Source organism: Nicotiana attenuata, unplaced genomic scaffold, assembly GCF_001879085.1.
Source record: "Nicotiana attenuata strain UT unplaced genomic scaffold, NIATTr2, whole genome shotgun sequence".
Lineage (NCBI taxonomy): Eukaryota > Viridiplantae > Streptophyta > Magnoliopsida > Solanales > Solanaceae > Nicotiana > Nicotiana attenuata.
Window position 1 is genome coordinate 243,318 of NW_017670717.1, and position 13,655 is coordinate 256,972.

Below are 13,655 nucleotides of genomic sequence, written 5' to 3' on the forward strand. Positions count from 1 at the left end.
TATGAATTGTCATAAAATAGACCCAGAATGCTTACAAAGTGCGCTTGATTGCAGGTTTGAGCGACAAGATGACAAAAGTCAAAAATCGGCTCGAAACGGAGTGAAACCTGCTCAAGTGTCAAAAAAATCATTGAAGTGGGGACAAGAGGACCTAGCGCGGACCCCACTATTTTGCTGCGCGGCCGCGCTAGGAGATTCAGAGAATATACATATCAAGGGTAACCATGCGCGGTCCGCGCTCCTTTCTACGCGGTCAGCGCTTGTGTCCACGCGGTCGCGCTTCATTGTTGCACGGTCCGCGCCCATTAGCCTGCGCGGCCGTGCTACCTTTTTGTGCGATCCGCGTCCCAGCTTCAGAAGTGAGTGATCGAAGACCAAGACCCCTACGCGGCCGTGCTGCATTTCTGCACGGTCCACGCCATCCCCGCATGGGTATTTTTTTCCAGTTTTTCTAGCCTAGTATAAATAAAATATTTTATTATATTTAGGTGAAGCATTAGATATCAGATAGCAGCTGCACTCGTGAGACTGAAGTTTTAGCCTATTTTGGGCATTTTCATCTTGTTTTATCGTGGATTCTTGTAGATTAACATTCTAGTTAATTAATATGTTGATTTTATCTACTACTTCTTCAATTTCTGTTGCTATTATGTCTAGCTAAACCCATTAGCTAGGGTTGTGGCTCAGCCCTAGTGTGGGTAATTAATGGGTGTGATTGTTTAATGCTTGAATGATGTTGGGTGTTTGCTATTTGGGTTAATTTTATGATTTAACTAGGAATTGGTGGTTGCAAACACTAAGTCAAGCTTAGTGGGTCTTGACTCTTCTTGAGAAAGAGTGTCTATGACTCCAAAACTAACCCAACAAGGAATTGGGATGGACCCATGAGAATGGTAGTCCCAATTAACGGGTTAAACCTCAAGAGAGTAATTACCCAACTTGAACCCTAAGTTGCTTGGGCTTGTTGGCCTACCCAATTGGTCTCGAGAGAGTCAATTGGGCAAAATCACTCTTTCTACTGAGAGTTGTGAGAGTGAGTGCAATCGTGCAACGGTTATAGCATAAGCCCCATAATCATCATTCTTGTATTAGTAATCTCTACCCGTTACCCTAGTGTCTTTCTCTATCTTGCATACAACCTAGAATTAATATCTTAGCATAATTTAGTTATAATTAGTAGTTGTTAAATTGTATTTGATTATCATAAAAACCCAAGAATGATAGAAGATCAATCAGAAGCAAACACGCATTTCTAGACTAAGCAACTATCCAACTCCCTTTCTAGCTCCCTGTGGAAATTGACCCCGATACCACTATTGGGTAAAAGTATTAGCGCCCACTCTTCCTAAGGTCGAGTCCGCTGCGCGATTCACTCAGTACTGCTGTTCATTCACATAGCAAGGCTCTCAAGGAGCTTGCGAAAGAGCACAAGAAATTGAAGAAGACACGGGCCTCCAAGGAGTCTGTGAAAGAGCTGAGAGTTGATGTCGACAGGTTGAAGGCCGACCAGTTGCCTTTGGACTTACTACTTCAGGACCTACACCTGCAGCTGATCCCCATCCAGAGCACTCTCAAAGGCCTCCCAAGAGGAGGAGGATGATTCCCAGAGCGGATGATGCAGTCATCCAGTTGGCAGACCCATCGGAGGCCTCCTCCAGTCAGCCACAGGATGCACCTCAGGAGCCTGTCCAGGTCAAGGCCCAGGTCCCAGCAGCAGGCCATAGGGAACCAGTCTGAGGTTCCCGAGCACAGTGAGGACCCAGGGACCACTCAGGAGCCTATGCAGACAGAGAGGCCATAGGGAGTCTCTATATCCTTTTCCATTATCTTTTTGGTGCTTATTTTGTTTAGTTGGCATTGGGGACAATGCCAGCTTTCATTTGAGGGGGTAGGCCCTAAATTTGGATTCATTCAGATGATTGTATATATTTGATACTTTTTATGCTTTCTTTATTTTTCACCTTTGGTTTGCATATATGTTTAACAATTCGCTATATTTCTCGCACTTCTAGTTTACTTTGGGTCTGTATATAAAGTTATGCTACATTGTATATATTCATCCCATCTATTGTATATTCGACAAATCCCCTCTTGTATATATTCATTTTACTTTCCGCAAATTTTTTGTTCTTAGCTTCTTAATTATGTTCGTAACTTCTTATTTTGAAAGTTTGCAATAAGCCTTTGGTTTTCTTAATGCCACGGTTCTTTCCAAAGGTGGAGTTTGTGTGAACCGGGTGGCTCTTTCCAATGATGGATGGCGTGACAACCTTCTTAAGGGTTTGAGTCCGTTTTTCTTTTTGTTTTTAGTAGTTAGTGGTTAAGGGTGCCTCAAGAAAAGCTTCACTCGGGCCTAGCACATTGCCTTTGATCTTATGGTCAAAAACAAATTGTTGTGTTTAGGATGGTGAAAGTTGTGACCTTGAGACTCTCGTGTTGGACGATAATAATCAAGTGGTTTTTTGGGACCATTGTGTGCTCAAATCTTATATAAGGTCATTGTGGGCCCCCGACTCTGTGTCTTTAGTGATCCCATAGCGTGCGTGGTGAGAAATTGCATTGCAAGTCCAAGTCCCGAGCCATTAGAACTTGCCCTGAATGTTTGTTGAGGCGAAATCCTAAGTGAATTTTGACTTGAGACATGACTATAGGCTCTCCTTGTTCCAAATGATAGCTTGAACACATCCATAGCCTACCAGAGATAAAAATCCCTAGTCAACCCTTTTGAGCCTTAGACCTTTTTTCTTTCAAAAACCATGATACAAGCCCTTACCTGTTCCAAAAGATACCCTCTCTTGGCACCCGATCTTTCCTTTAGCACATGGCAAAAGTATAAGTTTGGGGGGAGAGACGAGGATTGCAACAAAGTGGTAAAAAGGCATGAAAATGAAGAAAAGGAAAGGCAATGAAAAAGAAAGAAACGCAAAAAGACAAAAAGAATGTTCAATATGAAAAAGAACAAAAAAAAGGGATTCAAGAAAAGCAATGAATGAAAGGTGTGGAAAGTTGAAAGAGGAGAAAAGATTTGAGATGTATAAGAAAGAGTGACAGTGTGTCTCTCTAACCCCTTAGAAAGAAGTGAAATGACTCAAAGAGTCAAGTGAAAGTGTGCCAAATGAAACAAAAGAAGTTCTTAAGGGAAGATGGAACCTAGTTAGACCAAACATTTCCTACCCTGAACCAAAAGCCTTCACAATGTCTCCATAAAAGCCCTATATGATCTTGAGTTGAATGGAGCTTACATTAGTGGATACTCACATAAGGGGCAAGCATATGGTACATAGAGCCGGACTTGTGACTTTTTCTTGAGAGAGATGAGTGAACTTCCATTGACCTCGTTCTGAGTGCCACTGTTCTAAAGGTGAGGTTTGCTTAGGGAGAGTTGAGGATGTGTGAGTTTGGGTTCCACAATGACCGAAGTAATAGAAAAGAGTTCTTTGATGTGTTGAGTCAATTCTTGATGCTCTTGTGTCGCACTTAATCCATGGAGTTTGAAAGAGTAAAAGTTGTTAATGATTCATTTGTATTGAGGGAAATTGTTAGTCCCAATTGATGCTAGATGAGGTTACTTTAGGACAGCTGAAATTTTCTTGGATGTTCTCTTATGGGGTGGGTCTTATTTTGTTTGCTTGAGGATAAGCAAAAGCTTAAGTTTTGGGGAGTTGATAACTAGGGATTTTGATACATTTTATACTCCTTCTTGCTTAAGTTTTGATTAGAAATATGTACAAAATAGTCCCATAGGCTCACAAGTTGTGTTTGATTGCAGGTTAGATCAATAAAGTGACAAGAAGTCAAAGACCGGCTCAAAAGGTGTGAAACTTGCACAAGTATCAAGACAAGACAAAGCTCAGGCAAAACAAGGCCAGTGCGGCCACACACCATTCTGTGCGGTCCGCACTCTGAGGTTTAGAGAGGTGGCATTCAGGCAAAAAGGGCATTGCGGCCGCACTAGGTATTGTGCAGTCTGCACTAGGATCAATGCGGCCGCACTCGATTTAGTGCGGTCTGCAGTAAGAAGGATCAGAGAGTTGCCAACTTCCGAGTTTCAAGCCAATGCGGTCCGCGCTCCATTTTATGCGGACCGCACTAGAAGCCTCCGCGGCCGCAATCCATTCTTTGCGGTCCGCAGTGCCTAAGTTCAGAGAGATGGGTTTTCAAGTTCAGAGCCTTAGTGCGGCCACACACCATTTTGTGCGGTCCGCACTAGCCCCGCAGGGATATTTTTGTCTAGAATTCTCAGCTTAGTATAAATAGCTTCTTTTCCATTTTTAGGTCAAGCAGATAGATTTTGTACTGAGTTGTGCTCGTGACTTCCGTTTCTTTAGCTATTTTGGGCAATTTTATCTTCATTTCAACATTGAATCTTCTAGTTTATATTAGTAATTAATTAATATGAGTTTTTCTTCATCTATTTCTTTGTTTCTTTCTCTAACTATGAGTAGCTAGACCCATCAGCTAGGGTTGTGGCTCAACCCTAATGTGGGTAATTGATGGGTCTTGTATTTTAGAGCTTGATTGACTATGGGTGTTTGATATTTGGGCTAATTCCATGTTTAATTGCTAAATTAGTGGTTGCAAACACTAGTTTGTGTTTAGTTGACTTTTGCTCTTCTTGAGAAAGAAAGCCTAAGTCTCTAGAATTAGTCCAACAAGGAATTGGGGCGTACTCAAGAGAATTGATAGCCCCAATTAAAGGGTTAAACCGAGAGATCGTAATACTCGACTTGATTCTCAATTGTTTGTGCAACTTCGCATACCCAATTGGTCTTAAGAAAGTCAATTCGGCCAAAATCACTCGAACTACCGAGAGGTATAGAGTGAGTAGAATCGAGCAATGGTTATATCATACTCCCCAAATGTGTCAATCTAGCTTTAGATTCAAGAATCCGTCAATTGACCACCTAGGCGAAAGTCACTACCCTAGTGACCTTTAATCATTTGAACAACTTGCAATAGTTCAATTCTAGCTTATAATAGTTTAATTGAGCATTGTAGTTTATAGAATTAGATTCATAATTAAAACCCCAAAATGTGTAGAAGTGCAATTTGGAGCAAATACACAACTCCACTTTAGATAGACACCCAACTCCAATATCTAGCTCTCTGTGGAATTTGATCCCGACCCTAAATTGGGTAAAAGCTGCTTCGACCTCTCTCGCTACTTAATAGTAGTGCAGGGTTGGTCGTGACCAGAGACCAAATGAATGTTTCACGCTATAGCGTGAAAGAAGTCCTACTAAACTAAAGAATCGGGTCTCGGAAAAGAATAAGATCGCAGAGCACAGCAAACCGCTAAACCATGTGCGCGTGATTTCTTGCCTATCATGAGTTTGACTTGCGCTCTATAGTCGTAATTAGTTATTTAATAGTTAGCGCTTTAACGACATTCGAATAGAACTCAACGTTGTGCATTAGGTTTCAAGGTCAGATAGGGCTTTAAGGATAGGGGTTGGCAGAAAAAGTCAAGGAAACAATTCCCGATCTCCTATAGAATTTGTCTTAGTAGTGATTCCGTCAAGATATCGAGTAGTTCACATAGATCGATCATAGGCATGCATGTGCCTTCAGACGAGAAAGAAAGAGTAGAAAGATAGGTTTTCCGTCGATTAGTCAAGCAAAGCTAACCGAAGTGAAGGTATTCATTCAAGCAATAATGGCATACGGATAAAAAAAGATCTCCTTCCGACTTCGACGAAGCAGATAGAGAAAATAAGGTTGTTTCTGGGCGAAAGCTTATTAGCTTATTATGAACCTTTCTATTCCTCTTCTTCGATAGCTTTGCAGAGGAGAAAGACTGATCTTCTTATCCCCTTACCTGTCTTTGACTTCAGTCGGGCATTTCCTTATCTTCTTTGATCATCGTTGCTCATGAGCAAGTTAAGATAGAATATCTTAATATGAATAGGAGTCAGTGTTCAAGGCAGAATAAGCAGTCAAGGCAGGACGGAGTGAACCAATCTCAGTCAACGGGACTCACAACGATCCAATAGAATGATAAATTATCAGTTTGGTTAGCTGGTATAGAATCATCAAATCTTGAAAGGAGGTTGAACGGGACTCTTCTTTCTTCTACTGTCGGATTCGGTGCTTCTTGCTCTTCCAATTCAGAAAGACTTGTCGGAAATCGCCGGTTGGTTTGGTCCGACCAAGAAAGGCATGGGACATTTGGGCATTGCTTGGGCTGAGTGTTGTATGACTACCTAGTGATTTACAAGCACTCTCACTGCATACTTTCTATATATCTGTCTCCATCCAATCAAAGACGTCCATGCCATAGAGAATCAGGCTCGGCAAAAACGAGACTAGGGACCAATCTCCCCGCTTTCTTCCTGTGGTTACTATTAGAACACAAGCCAAGGAACTCAAAACCACAACACAAGCACCCTTTATTACTAGTTTTGGAGTTTTCGCCCTTTGCTTCCGGCTTTGATGAAGGTAAATAGTTAAAAAAGTTCCCCGTAGAATGCGAGCGTTGAGGCTTTCATCGAAACAAAGAGAGAGGCCCAGCTGGTGCTTTTTTCTGTGTTAGCCAGGTGAAAGGCTTGCTTGACTATAAATAGATTAGTGTATTAAGTAAGGAACTACTAAAACCTCTATTCCCGTTTTTGGGCTATAAGACTCTTAGCTTCCAGCGAGCTAGGTGCATAAGCTTTTTTTACTACAAAAACGATTCCTCCCCCGGCAAAAAGTGGTCCGCCAACTGAACTTGCCTTGTTGTGATAGGGGTACCGCCTTTTCATTCCCACCAAGGAGTCGTAGCTTTACTTAGATAGAGCTTGACTTTCTTTTGGAATTGTCTTCTTTTAAATAAGATCTTCTCCCTTGTTCTTCCCTCTTCCTATGATGAAGACCTGCTAAGTGATTTCCGAAAGCTCCCACTATGACTAAAAAGCTCCCAATAGGCCACGTAGCAGCTTAAGCTTATATTATACTCCCTCCGTTTCAATTTATGTGAACCTGTTTGACTGGGCACGAAGTTTAAGAAAAACTGAAGACTTTTGGAATTTGTGGTCCTAAAGAAGTCAAAAAGGGGCCCAGAGTATTTGTGTGGTTATAAAAGCTTCTCATTAAGGGTATAATTGTAAGCTTAAGCTAAATTGTTACCAAATTTAGAAAGGGGTCATTCTTTTTGGAACGGGCCAAAAGGAAATAGGTTCACATAAACTGGAATAGAGGGAGTAATAAAGTAAGTAGGAAGGAGCGAAAGCTACTCGACCAGACGGGAGAGGCGACCAAAGGAAGCTGGTTCACCTTCTCTCCTCCGTTACAACATAGGTCGTTCCAATCCCGGATGAAAATATTCCAAAACTGAAGTCAAGGAGTAAAGTTCCATCGTGTCCTTCAAAGATCGATCTGATAATTGTGTATATAAGGTTTTACCTAACAAGCCCTAAAGGTAACTTAAAATCCTCAAACTCTTCTAGATACATTTTCTCGGGATTTTTTCTTTCATTAGAGTGTATCAGAGCTCTATTCTGAAGATTATATATAGAATACTTCCTCTTACGATTAGTCGTAATTATTTATTCAATAGTGAGATTGGAATTTACCCTGATGAAATCCCTTGTGGGCTTACAAAAAGAAAGATATCCTTAAAGAAAGTATTACACATGAAGAAGAGTAGGCTTGCTCCTTTCAAGGCCACTCTACTGAATTCCTGACAGCAAACGAGCGGAATACTTGACCCCGGAAATACCCCGAGAAAGAGGGATCTCCGAGATCCATGGGAGATATGTCTTTTGTAGGTGATGAAAAGGCGTAGTTAATTCACTACAAATAGACTGAACACCGTAGTAGGAGCTACATCTCTCAAAGATCGACTCGAAGGTAGCCATACTTATCTTACGATATAAGTGGACTACCCGCGATATCGAAAACCATGAGAGATAAAGCAGAACCGGTCAGCCTTTGCATCACGACGTCGAATCATCTTTCGATGAAATGACGGTATGATGCGAGGAAGCCCCGTCCGTGTCAATGATACAGCGGGTGATAACTCTTTGACTCCAGGGATGGCCCCATCCCGGCTGTGGATCTAATTAGCTCCATCTGACTGCCAGCCTCCATAGTGAAGCTTCCGGCTACAGCTTCCACTGCAGGACAGGAGTTGAAGTGAGTGCTTCAGGTAGATAAGCTTCGGCGCTCTCAACCTGGTTTGGATCGTTTCACTATGGCTCCGCATTTTTCACAATCATAAGCTCGATCACGAGGGTCCAAATCAGGGTCTCCATCTCGCCTTATTTATTAACTAAGTTCAGGAAAATAAAAATTTGCATAAGTTATAGGTATAGCTCAGGAGATGAGATTGGATTCGCATCATCTGGAACTAAAGAAGCTTCGGGGTCTTGATTTCCATTCTATTCTGCATATGGAATTAGAACCGGGAAACCCTATGATCGTGATTTGATCATTATTAGGTGGCGAGAAAGCACGCCTTATGACAAAGGGGGAGCATTACGCCCGATCAAGACAGCAGTCTGCCCTTTAATAGAGGGTGCTATGGAAGAAATTAGGCACTGAACTGAGGTTTAGTAGTGCTTATCACTCAGGACGGCCAGACTCCAATCGTCGGTTTACTGGAAGACTTGCTGAAGAGCTTAGTGCAAGGAAGACCGAGCAAGGGGGATAAGTTCATCCAACTGCTGAGTTTGCCTATAAAAACGATGTGAATCAGCCTATGTTAAGTAAGGGGGGAAGTAACCATTCGAAGTAGTGTATGGTAAGAGGACTAACAATACGGGGGAAGCGCAGCGATCAAAGCTTTGGTTTAGGGTCCACTTGGTTTAAACGAAAGAAGAGATCCTTCTAGCGATTCAGTTCCTAGAGGGTTCCAAACCTAGCCTTCCAATTTGAGAGCGAGACAAGCAAGCCTGAATCCATCCAATGAAGGAAGTGACGCTTGCTACGATCAATATCCGAACAAGACCTTGACTTTGAATCTAGATGATGGGTGGGACCCCCTCTCCCGTGCGATTTGATCTTTCTCCCATTTGCCGAGTCGAGCTATCACCCCGATTGGAATAGATATACACAACCCCTCTACCCCCTACTCTAGTCAGCTTTCTATCTCTTTCTCCAACCTTCGATGATCCTCCTGCAGGCAAATCATCAAAGTCAAGAAGAAGTGATGGGCCTGATCTTCCGATATCGATATCTGATCCCTAAGATGAGCTCCAAAGTCTGGATTTCTTCCTAAAGCTAAAGTAAGGGCAAGGCCCCGGTCGGTTCTCCCTTTCTTTCTTTCCTGGTTATATGTTCTCTAGTCGTATAATCATACCATTCTGCCATACTATTTTCAGAATTCATTCCACGTGGAAAATCGTCTAGCTAGGGAACTCTTTATCAGACGATTTCTCATATAATTATTTTCGTGAATTCGATGTAGAAGAAGTTCGCCTTGCCTCCCTTTATTAAGTACTGGGCTAAGGTCGGACCCCTAACCTAAGAGTTCTGGTTATGACCGGCCGAAAACAAGCCCTCTAGATGCCTTATAACTATCCTTTTAGCCTATTCCCGCTTATGCGTACTTCATGGCTGATAGGCCTACAGACGCTTGACGCCCTAGAATAGACTTGCTTTCGCGTTCCCCCTCCTTCCTTAGATCAGGTTAGCACTTATGCTGCTTCATGCAACTATATTCAATCAATTGAGTAGAGAGGGCAATTGAATCAGTCGTCATCCTTCGATCTTGTGCTAAAGGCTCTCTTACCACAGGTCGTCATTCCATCCTTTTTCGAAAGGGTAGATGCTTTTCTCCTCGATTCATCGAGATTTCAAGTTGACATCTCGAACATAATCCTGTTGTTGGTAATGGCCTTGGCGAATGACTTGCCACGCCTTCTGGGCTTCACTCTTGTGGGATGTGCTCAGCCGCCTCCAACTCTTTCTGTAGGTCAGACAACTTCCTTAGGTCAGCAGACATCATATTGATCTCTACTGCTCCCGCAAACGGTGATGTCTCGATTCCCATTGGTCGGTCTACTATCCAGAAAAAACCTTTGTCCAAGTAATCTTGAATCAGATTCATGAAATTTACACAATTATTTGTAGAGTGAGTCCATTTCTCGTGCCATTTACAATAAGGTTTTCCTTTTCTTTCTTCTTCTTTAGGTATCTTTGTGCCGGTTTCCGGCAACTTGCTAAATTCCACCATGCAGCGGCCATCGCCTACCCTAATGCTCCTTGTCCAGGCAGACAGGTCAAAAGCTGTTGATAACCTGGCAGCTGCTTCAGAGCTTCAGATGCCAACCAGTCGGCCGCGATCTTACCTTCTCTCTTATTTATAAGTATCCTTACAAAAGCACTGCCAATCCCTTTGAACAAGATTCCAGCAAGCTTGGATCAGTTGTGCTTGAGGGTGATTGGAGGAAATCAAATAAATCACGGCATGCAAACAATATTCAAAATCAGTTTCAAGAATGACCTGCTTTTAACCCAAATCCCATGCCAACATAAGGCCACGGTAGATGGCCCAGAATTCAGCCACATTCTTGGTTGTACAATCCAAATTCTCAAACAAAGCAGACACCCATCCGCATTTATTTTAACAAAAAAGACTATAAGGGGAAACCATCTGACAAAAATATTCGTATATTCTCGCTCATCCACGGGTTTTTCCCAAGCCAAAACCTACTCCTAACAAGTTGCTGGATCGAAGTAGTACATTATACATCTGCCCGCCAGCAGCAGAGGGGGTTCGATTCCCGTTATATGCGATGTGGAGAAAAAGACTGATTCAACGAGATATGCCTGCATGTCGAGAGTTCGCTCCCTCTCTCTCAGCTAAGGAAAGAGATAGAGAATTCATGTACTTCTCTATTTCCTGCGGATCTATCGTATCGTTACTTCTCTCTGATTGTGATTTCCCATGTGCCGTACTATACCGCTAAGGAAAACAAACAAGAACCAGGCTAGGCTACTCCTCTTCCCCTTTCTGAATCAACTTGTCCTTGCGCTTACCACTTCTTAAAACTTGCGAGCGAGTGTCGATCGCTCCATTGCCTGGGCAAGATCTGACGACTCCTGCCCAAAGATGGCGGGTTACGAATATTAGCTACTGCCAAAGAGGCCAGGAACGAGCTTCCGCTTTATCTAAAGAAAAAACCTCTTCATTTCTCTCTTCTAGATCAGCAGATTCAGAGTGATCAGGTGAAGCCCCCCTTCTCGTTAGCACGGATGAATCAGTTACATCTTGTTCCTACTACTACCGAGTAGAGGACATTTCATTCACAGACCTTGATCTTTAAGGTAAAAGTGGGCCTTAGCTGGCTCACCTGATTTACCCATTCTCGTTGGATGATCGGCCCTTTCTTAGACTTGGTGAACTCCTGTCGCGATGAATTAAACTCTGTTCCATGCCCCGCTGCTTGTCAATCACATCGGAAAGTCGTTGGGTCGGCGGAGACCTCTTTCGGCAAAGAATTATACCACAAAGCCCCAACTAGGTACTACCACTTATAGGAGTCTTCTTTGCTAGTAGAATGCCCCCCACGAGAAGAAAGAATAGTGGGATGCTCACGCTCTCGTTGGACGTGACAGTCAGTTACAGTGGGTAAACTAACGAAGGGAAGAATTTTATTTAATCACAGAATTGAATCGGGTCTCATCCCTTCGATTCCTCGCTGCATACTTCAATGAGAAAGGAAAAGAGCTTTGTTGCGTGCTTCTTCGGTTGTGGTTGCAAGATCTCGCTTTCAGTTCGAAAATGTGTACGTAGCTTCCTCGTACAATAGCTTTCTCTCTCTCTCTCTCTCTCTGAGAGAGTGATCGGGAAGCATTCGCCCCTCCGTATCTGACCCTGACCCACGCTCTAGCCCTCTTTCGTCGTCCAAGTCGCATACCTCCTAAACAATCTATTTGGTTTTTAAACGCGATCTATTTAACTGATTAACTGTGAAGTGGGACTTGATTCTTGTTTTGCTGAAAAGAGAAGGTACGTAGGCAGCTCTCCTAAAAAAGAGTGAAGTTCCGCCCGCATTTGAAGGCTAGCTCCTGCTTCGGAGCTTCATCCCCACATCTCACATATTGGAAAAGGCAAACTAAAAAGGGGAACTCAGTCAATAGACAAAGAAAAAAACGGATATGTTACACAAAAACAATCCAATGTTTGTCTTTCTAAAGATTTATTTTCCTTGTCGTAGTTCATATTCAAGTTGGAAAAATTCTTCTTTTTCTTCTTATTTGGAAACGGAGGGAAGGCAAAGGTCCGTAGGAGGACAACTATCAGTATTAGCTGACTGGTGACGAGGATCATATAGTTTGAGAGCTGGATCGAGGTTTAAAGCGTGGTTATGGCGGAATGTGCCCTATCCCGCGAAGGAGAGGAACCTTAAATGTAAGGAACTTAGGTCAAAACTACGGTCTTTCAGCCGGTTTAGTATAGTAGTAGTTTCAAATCAATGCAAGCCAATGGAAACCCTTCCTTAGGGACAGTCGCATAGACTGAGACGTGAATGTAAAGCAAGTGTTTGGGAAGTTGGCCCGACCCGTTTGGTTTATCATAAGAAGAAATCTCGGAGATCATCAAGGCCTACCATATTAATGGGATCTCTGGTAGTAGGCCCAAGCCCCGGAAGACAAGTGAGTCTTAATAACATAAGCGAGAATGCAGAGGTCTTGTCAAAGCCTCTTCAATCATTGAATCATTGTTCAGCGCTTTCTCTCGCAAGCCTCTATGGTCAATGGGAGCAGCAAAAGATCAAACCCCACCCCACTCGGTTCAAGCCGAGGAGTTCCAGTTCTTAAGATTCGGAAATCCTAGTGCGCTATTGCACCTTCTAGAAAGAACAATTGAACTGCCATTGGCCCGGATTCAGCCTTTACTTTGAATTAGACTTAGGCTTTAACGGGGCTTCTTCCTAAATATCAATTACCAATAGATTTCAGACTGATGCAAGGCTTGAATAGACAGGAAGAGATGGCTAAAGGAAGATTGCATATTTCTATTCAAAGAAAGCCCTTTCTTTTGAGTATCTTTAGTGAGCCTATAGATGGAGACCCTACAGAGCCCGTAAACTCCCGATTTAGACATGAAAATAGGCCATTACGGACCTTTTACTCATGGAACGAGAAGACCGATGCCACTATCGCCTCTTGGCTTTGCTTTCATATAATCTATTCGATTGGAAGGAAGTTATACGACTTTTTGACTTTGCAAGAGTAGTTTCATCGGTGGAAGGGAGGGAGAAGGTTTGGAACACCAATTCCTCTCATGAAAAGACTAACTTCCCGGGAAAAGAGATGCTTCCTTCCTCTTACTTCCTTTATTCGATGCGGCTATTCATCTAGTTGTGTATATAAAGAAGAGTTCTTTCTTTCATTCAAGGAAGGGTTCCAAACCTTTTATAAAGAAGGGATATTCCTCTGATTCCTCTTAGGCGATGTCTGGATCTCAGTCTATCTCTTTCTCTTTCAGTTCTTTCCGTGGTGGAAAGGAAATCAATCCACTCGTCCTAACTAAGATGCCACTAGATCAACTCCTGAAGGAATTCCTTACCAAGAAAAAGAGGGAGAGGAGCGAGAGATCACGTGGTGGTGCGTATATAATACCGTAAGCTTTTCCCATATATATATATATATATATATATATATATATATATATATATATATATATATATATATATATATATATATATATATATATATATATATAT